Below are 8,152 nucleotides of genomic sequence, written 5' to 3'. Positions count from 1 at the left end.
CCCCCACCCCAATTTAATTAAAACAAACAAAAAAAGCATTAGTCCAAATGAGTGTCAGTTGGCAGATCTGCGTTATTCAACTGGAGGGCCTCCAGAGTTTCTGATGCTTGGAGATGGACAAGTAATTACCTCCAGTCTGTGACTATTTTCTATCAGGCTAAGCCCAATGTTTATTGTAAGATGTCTGCCATTAAAAGCTGTAATAGCAAGCCTTATGTTCCCACACCGTAAATTTGACTTGCACTGTTTTCTTATTTACCTTTATGTTTTATTATATTCTTTGAAATGTTTCATTTTAAAGGAAGATAATGGAAGAATGGAAATTGAACAAAAGCCAAATTCATGCTTGAAAAAAGATATGCTTGTCATATACATATTTTTTTCGTACACCCGGATAGCCCTGATGGCCACTTTCTGGATGCTGGCAACTTCTGTGGAACCATTAGATGCAGTTGCTATTAGTGTATCACTTGAGAAATGGTCCAGGAAATAGCCTAGAAATTATAGAGTTGAACTAGACCACATAGGTCCAGGGTAGCAGTTTTCAAACTCTTTGGTCTCAGGACCCATGTATACTCTTAAAAATTTTGAAGACCCCAAAGAGCTTTTGTGTGGGTTGTATCAATATTTACTGCATAAGAAATGAGAATTGAGACCTTTTGAAGTTATTAGTTTGAAAACAATTTTAAAAACCTATTACATATTAATGTAAATAACGTTTTAAAAGAAAAATAACTATTTTCTAAAAGTTTATGTGAAGAGGATTGTCTTAATTTTGTCACTTAATAGAAGACAGGTGGATTCTCATATCTGTTCATTCCATCTGTTGTGATATGTTGCTTTGGTTTAAGTAGTTGAAAGAAATTTGGCCCTACTAGATATGTAGTTGGAAAGAGAATATTTTAACAGCCTTTTCAAATAATTATGGATATTCTTCTTTGATCCTAAATCCAGATTTGACAAAAGTGGTAATTTCTTAAAGGTTAGTTGCAATGAGGGATCTGAAACCCTATGAGTGGATCTTTTTTTAACTAACAGATTTTACTTTAGAGTTGTTTTAGGTTTACAAAAAATTGAGTCGATAGTATAGAGTCCCCATATATTTCCCCTCTCAGTTTCCCCTATTGTTAATATCTTGCATTATTTGGTACATTTGTTACAACTGATGAGCCAGTATTGATACATTATTAAAGTCTATAGTTTACCTTAGGATTCATTCTTTGATATGTAGTTCTATGGGTTTTGACAAGTGCACATCGTGTATCCATCATGACAGTATCATACAGAATAGTGTCACAGCTCCCCCAAACCTTTCTGTTCCACCCAATCATCCCTTCTCCTCTTCCCCCGAACCTCTGGTATCCACTGATCATCTCACTGTCTCCATAGGTTTCTCTTTTATAGATTATCTTAGAGTTAGAATCATATAGACCAATGATTCTTTTTCAGACTGGCTTTTTTCACTAAGCAGTATGCACTTAATGTTTTTTTAATGTCTTTTCATGATTTGATAGTTCATTTCTTTTTATAGCTAAACAATATTCCATTGATGAATTTGTTATCTACCTTTTGAAGGACATCTTGGTTGCTTCCAATTTTGGAAATTATCAATAAAGCTCCTATAAACATTTGTGTGCAGGTTTTTGTGTGGACATAAGTTTTCAACTCATTTGAGTAAATGCCAAGGAATGTGATTGCTGGATCCTCTGGCAAGACTATGTTTAGCTCTGTAAGAAAGTGCAAGACTATCTTCCAAAGTGACTGTTCCATTTTACATTCCCACCAGCAATGAATGAGAGTTCCTATTGTTCCACATCCTCACCAGCATTGGTGTTATCAGGTTTGTTTTGTTGTTGTTGTTTTTAGTGATTCTAATAGGTGTATAGTAGTATCCTATTTTTGTTTTAATTTGTAATTCCCTAATGACATGATGTTGAGCATCTTTCTCTATGCTTATTTGCTATGTATCTTCTTTGGTGAAGTATCTATTGAGATCTTTTGCCCATTTTTAAATTGGGTTTATTGTTGAGTTTAAGGAATTCTTGTATATTTTGGATACTAGTTCTTTATCAGATGTGTGTTTTGTAAACATTTTTCTACCAGCCTGGGGCCTGTCTTTCCATTCTCTAAAATCAGTGGACCTTTCATATATGTACAGTTTGGTGCCACTGTCCTGATTTATGCTAAGACACCAGCAGTTTTACCCATAATTATTGTGAAATATCAGTGCAAATCAATACAGAGAAAAGGCAAATGACATCTTAATATTATTGCAAAAATAGTTTTAATTTTGTGGACATCCCTGAAAGGGTTTTGGGGATCCCCAGGGCCCAAAGACTGTACTTTGAGAACCACTGGTCTAGAGCAAACAAATACAACCCATACTACTCTTTAGTTCAAGTCTCAGAAAGGCCAGATATAATTAGAAATATGAGTTCTCCAAATGTAAAGCGTTAACTTAGTTTTCTGCCAAAGATTTAGAAGGCATAGAAGAAATATTATGCACTGAAGTCAGTGTTCTAATTCATTGGGCAGAGTTAATTTTGTTTAAGTTTTTTTCCTGGTGATTCTTGGCAGAATATTGTATTTATTTTTCAAGACGTATATTGTGTGTGTGTATAATTATATCAACTAAAGTTTGTGAGCCAATGAATGTCTCTGAACAGCTAAAATATTGGTAGATGATGCCCAATATATATTTGTATATATAAACAATTTATGGACTCTCAACTTTTTCCTTTCGTACTCCTTTACTAGTGTTCAAGAAACATAGAAATGGGGGAAAGAACTCTAGCTTTGCAAACCAGATGGACCTGGATTTGAATCTTGGCTGTTTAATCTTATTTAACTTCTCTGAGCCCGGGTCTTCCATGTATAAACTCATTGTCAAGGCTGTGAAGATTATGTATATAAGACAATATATAAAAGTGGTGGAATCGCATAGGTATCACTCAAATAGCTAACATCATCACCAAAAGTCATTCCTCTATTTTTAACAAATTTACAATCTATTCTTCTTGCCCAAGAAATTAGCCTTAGTGTGAATTTACTGGAGAAAATACTAGTAAGACTTAGTATATCTTTCTAGGAATCCTATGTTTTCACAGGAACCTAAACATTAAACCAGAGGAATAAATATCTAGTATTGTCAACCCCCAGCCGAGGGACGAAAGATGTAAATGAGATGCAGCTAGAACAGAACCTAAGGATGGTACCATAGGAGGTGTGATATACGACTGAGGAGGTGGCTGAGACCCATTCCAAAGACAAAGATCGAGTAATGGTCAAAAGTTAAGGGTGAGAGAAAATCATGGGTGTATTCCGGAAGTATCAGGAGTGGAAATCAATGGTGAGCCACCAGTGAAATGTCACAGGGATGTACTTCCCCACACAGAATTCTCATGGGCAAAATTAACTGCATATTCCTTTCGACCAGAAGCACCTTAATGCTGCTTATGGAAGCATGACATATCAAGAAACAGCTGGAAAAGGTGGCATTTTTAAGGCAGAGGTGGTCGTCCTGACATTCTTGAAATGAAGAATTTGGGTTCTGGAGCCACACTACAGGTGCTCTCATCACTCCTATCGAACATGGTACTGGGAGGTCTAGCCAGTGCAAAAAAGCAAGAAAAGAAAAAGCATACACATTGAGAAGAAAGAAATGAAACTGTCCCTATTTGCAGATGACATGATTGTTTGTTTTTGGCAAATTCTTTGAGATTTTCTATGTGGACAAACAAACTCTGTGGAACTAATAAATGAGTTCCATAAAATTGTATGATACAAGATCAACATACATAAATCCATCATTTCTATGTACTTGCAATGAACATGTGGATACCAAAATTAAAACACAAAACTATTAATAGTAACACAAAAAATACTTAGGTATAAACCTAACAAAACATGTATAGAATTTGTATGTTTTAAGCCATACAATATGATGTAAAAATATCAAAGATCTAAATAAATGGATTGGAAGACAACATAGTAAAGATACCAATTCTCCCTAAATGGATGTGAAGGTTTAATGTAAGTCCTATCAAAATTCCAGCAAGAATTTTTGTATAGGTCTAGACAAGACTTCTAAAATTTATATGAAAAAATAAAAACAAAAAGCCATAACAATTTTGAAAAAGAATAAAGAGTAATCAGTCTATCCAATTTCAAGACTTATTCTATAGCTATAGTAATTAAGATTGCATAGTATTGGCAAAGATATATATATATATATTCTTAGAATAGAATAGAGAATTTGGAATAGGCTCACAAAAATGTGCCCAACTGACTTTTTACAAAGATGTAAAAGCAATTCAATGGAGGAAAGCCTTTTCGAGAAATGGTGCTAGAGCAACGAGACATCCATAAGCTAAAAAAATCCAAAACTTCAAAACAAAACCTTGACCTAAATTTCTCACTTTGCACAAAAATTAACTAAAAAAAAAAAAAAAAAAAATTCATAGACTTAAATACAAAATGTAAAACTATAAGATTTTTACCAAAAAAGGAGAAAAATCTTGTGGATGTAGAGCTAGGCAAAGAGTTTAACATGACATCAAAAACAGGATCCATAAAAGGAAAAATTGATAAATTAGACTTTGTCAAATTAGAAATTTTGCTCTGCCAAAGATTGTCAGGCAGATGAAAAGACAGCTCTAGACTTCTACAGAAAAATATTTGCAAGCTACATATCTGACAAAGGACTAGTATGTAGAATATATAAAGAATTATCAAAACTCAACAATAAAATAAACAAAAAAATACAACTAGATGATAACCAAAAGACACGAAGAAGATGACATTAAGATGTCAAAAACGGACGTGGTTCCATAGTGTAGTGGTTAACACATCTGCTTTACTTGTAGAAGGTCCTAGGTTCGCGCCCCAGTGGAGTCATGGTCCATGGTCTACAGCTATGCCACCCTGAACAAGCTCGATGTCTGATCTCGGAAGCTAAGCAGGGTCGGGCCTGGTTAGTACTTGGATGGGAGACCACCTAGGAAGACCAGGTGCTGTAGGCAAAAATAATAATAATAATAAATGTCAAAATCACATGAAAAGATATTCAATATTGTTATCCATTAGAGAAATCTAGATTAAATCCAACATGAGATACTACTATTTGCCTATCAGAATAGCTAAAATTAAAAAAATAGTGACAAGTGCTGGCAAGGATACAAAGAGACTGGATCACTCATACATGGATGGTGTGACTGTAAAATGGTACAGCCACTCTGGAAAACAGTTTGACAGTTTTATAAAAAACTAAACACGTAATGACCATACAATCCAGCAATTATACTCTTGGCATTTATTCCAGAAAAATGAAGACATATGTTCAGTTCACACAAAAACCTGTACACAAATGTTAATCACAGCTTTATTCATAATAGCCACAAACTGGAAACAACCCAGATGTCCTTCAACTGGTGACTCATTAAACAAACTGTGGTATATCCAAAATACTACTGAACAATAAAAAGGAGCAAACTGGATACACACAACAACTCCTGCCTGACTCTCCAGGAGGTTATGCTGAGTGAATAAAGCCAAGCCCCAAACATTATATACTATATGATTTCATTTATATGACATTCTTGAAATGGGAGAATTATAGAACTGGATTAGTGGTTGCCAGGGGTTATGGAAGGGGTCGGGGTGGGAGAGAAGTGGGGAAAAGCAACATGGGAAATCTCGGTGGCAAAGAGAGAGAACCAAGTAAAGGGTATGAGGCTTCTCTGTATTATTTCCAGTTGCATGAGAACCTACAATGATCTCAAAATCAAACAAGAGTCAGATAACGTTTGTGCTGCTTGGGCAAGAACATGGTAGATGTCCTAACAGCGTCCTCGGCTTTGTCGTGCTCCAAGGCTGCCTCAGAACGGCTGTTCAACTGCGTGCCTCAGGGGGTTTCTTGTTGGTTCTTCCTAAAGTAGTCCATTTAATGCTTACCTCAACCCTGTGAAGGGCCATTATTCCCAGTTCTCTTATGAGGAACCCGAGGTCAGTGAGGTCCACTGACTTGCCCTAGGCCACATGGTTGCAAAGCCCAGTGTTCTTAGACTTTAAACAGCCATCCCATGTGGAGATGACAGAGCACGTTAGTTGCCCGGAGGAGCCAGATGCTAGTCCAGGGGGGAAGATGAAGCCTCGTCCCCAGGCCACAGGTCAAGACTATGGGTTCCCAGAGCTATGGTTTGTCATTGTCCAGAGCTCTAGGGCGGAGAGTGGGATAAGAAAAAGGAGAGGTTGGCAGAGGCTGACGGCATTCATCACCTGGTGGGAGAGGGGAGTAAAAAAATCCCACCACCCAAGTACCACTCTTAGAGATCCAGAATTCAGCTCATCTGCCTGAAGGGCATCCCAGTGGTCCCAGTGTCCCCGAAGGTGGCAGGCTGGGGCACAGGCTCTGTTTGGGTCTCCTATTGCTTCCACATCCAGCCCGGTAAGAAATTATGGCTACATTAACAACAACAAAAGTCTTATCACTTAGAGATAATTTACAGATGGGACAGCTTATGGAGATTGTTGGGTTCCATGCTAAGGAATTTGGTTTGTTTTTGAAGGCAAAGGGTGTCTACTGAAGAATTTTAAGTGCTTATATGATTTGTAATTTTCAAAGGCCATTTGGATTCATTCCAATAATGTCCTTTATAGCAAAAGAAAGTCCCAAATCACACAGGTCTTATTCTGCCATCACATTGCTTTAGTCACTTTCAATCTGAAATGTTTCTCCTCAGTGCTTTCAGTATCTTTCAGAAACGACATTTTTGAGGGTTTTGGCTGGTTATTTTGCAGAATGTCTCTTGATTTGGGTTTGTCTGATGTTTCTTATTAGATTCAGGCTATGCATTTTGACAGAAATATACCAGAAACAATGCTGTGTCATTAGTGAATCATATCAGATGATATCAATAGATCCCATTAATTGTGGTGTTTAGATCATTTGATTAAGATGCCTGCCAAGTATCTTCATTGGAAAGTTATTATTTTTCTCTTTGTAATTTATAAATTCATTCTCTTATGGAAAGATATTTCGAGACAGTTGTAAAGATGCTGTTACTCAAATTTTTACCCTCTAGTTTTAGTAAAAATTAATGATTCTTCGTGAATCAATTATTGCTATAATGGTTGCCAAATGACAATTTTCTACTTCCATTATTTCTTTCATACTTATTAGATGGCTTTCTTCTGTAAAGCAGAAATTTCCCATCTCTATTTATTTACACACACATGCACGTGTGCACACACAGACTCATGTATTCTTATTTAACAAATCCCTTGACTTTTCATCTTTCTGCATCATATTTTAGGTGTTTCTCTTGTAAACAGCATAGAGCTAAACTTTTTTTATTTTTTCCAAATTTTCCAACCTTTAAACAGTGAGTTTTATTCATTTATATGAATTACGAAAATATATCAGGATTTATTTCTACAAAAAATTATGTAGATCTACATGTACTGATGTAATAAACGAAGATGTAGTCTTAAGGGAAAAAACAATTCGTGGAAAAGTATTATAGTATAAGCCCATCTGTTGGGAGAAAGAGTATATGTACATATATTTCCGTAGTTATACAAATTTCCGGAAGGCTACATAAGTAGGTTACCATTGGTTATTTCTAAGGAGCTGGACTATGAGTAGGGGTCTACTCTACTTATAGTTTTATATATTATTTGAATTTCAACATCTATAAACAGGTATTACTTTTATAATTAAAAGCCCCAACATCTGCCTACCAAAAGCTCACTCCTTAAGACAGAGACAGATAAACACTTGCATTGCATATCACCCAAGGCTATTAGAGGAAAGCCCAGGCAGGCTGCCGTAAGAGCAGGCAAGCTAAGGGGACAGGGCTGGCTCGGTAGAGAAGACACGTAAGTGCAGTTCTGAAGTGAGGCATCTTGCTTCATGCAAAGGCTGCGGGCACTGGGATCAGGCAGGTTTGAGTCTCTGTTTAGCTCCTCGTTACCTGTATGGGCTTCAGCAAATTCTGCAAGTACCATGGGATTGTTGGGAGGATTAGAAATTATTACGTATGTGTAGAGTACCAAAACCATGCCAGCATAAACATTCCATATATTTTTGAGGAACAAATAGGTGTTAAGCAAGGGAAGAAGGGTGGCTGAGAGGAGAAGGCCAGTGTTCAGA

At 36.4% G+C, this 8,152-nt stretch overlaps 1 pseudogene; it reads left to right on the top strand.

The window, feature by feature from the left end:
- The first annotated feature begins 4,905 nt into the window (after positions 1 to 4,905).
- On the top strand, positions 4,906 to 5,021 carry LOC120600413 (uncharacterized; annotated as a pseudogene).
- The last annotated feature ends 3,131 nt before the right edge of the window (positions 5,022 to 8,152 follow it).

This window comes from Pteropus medius, unplaced genomic scaffold (assembly GCF_902729225.1).
Source record: "Pteropus medius unplaced genomic scaffold, Ma_sr-lr_union100, whole genome shotgun sequence".
NCBI classification, from domain to species: domain Eukaryota; kingdom Metazoa; phylum Chordata; class Mammalia; order Chiroptera; family Pteropodidae; genus Pteropus; species Pteropus medius.
The sequence above is the reverse complement of the archived record's forward strand: the minus strand, read 5'-3'. Positions and strand labels throughout refer to the sequence as shown.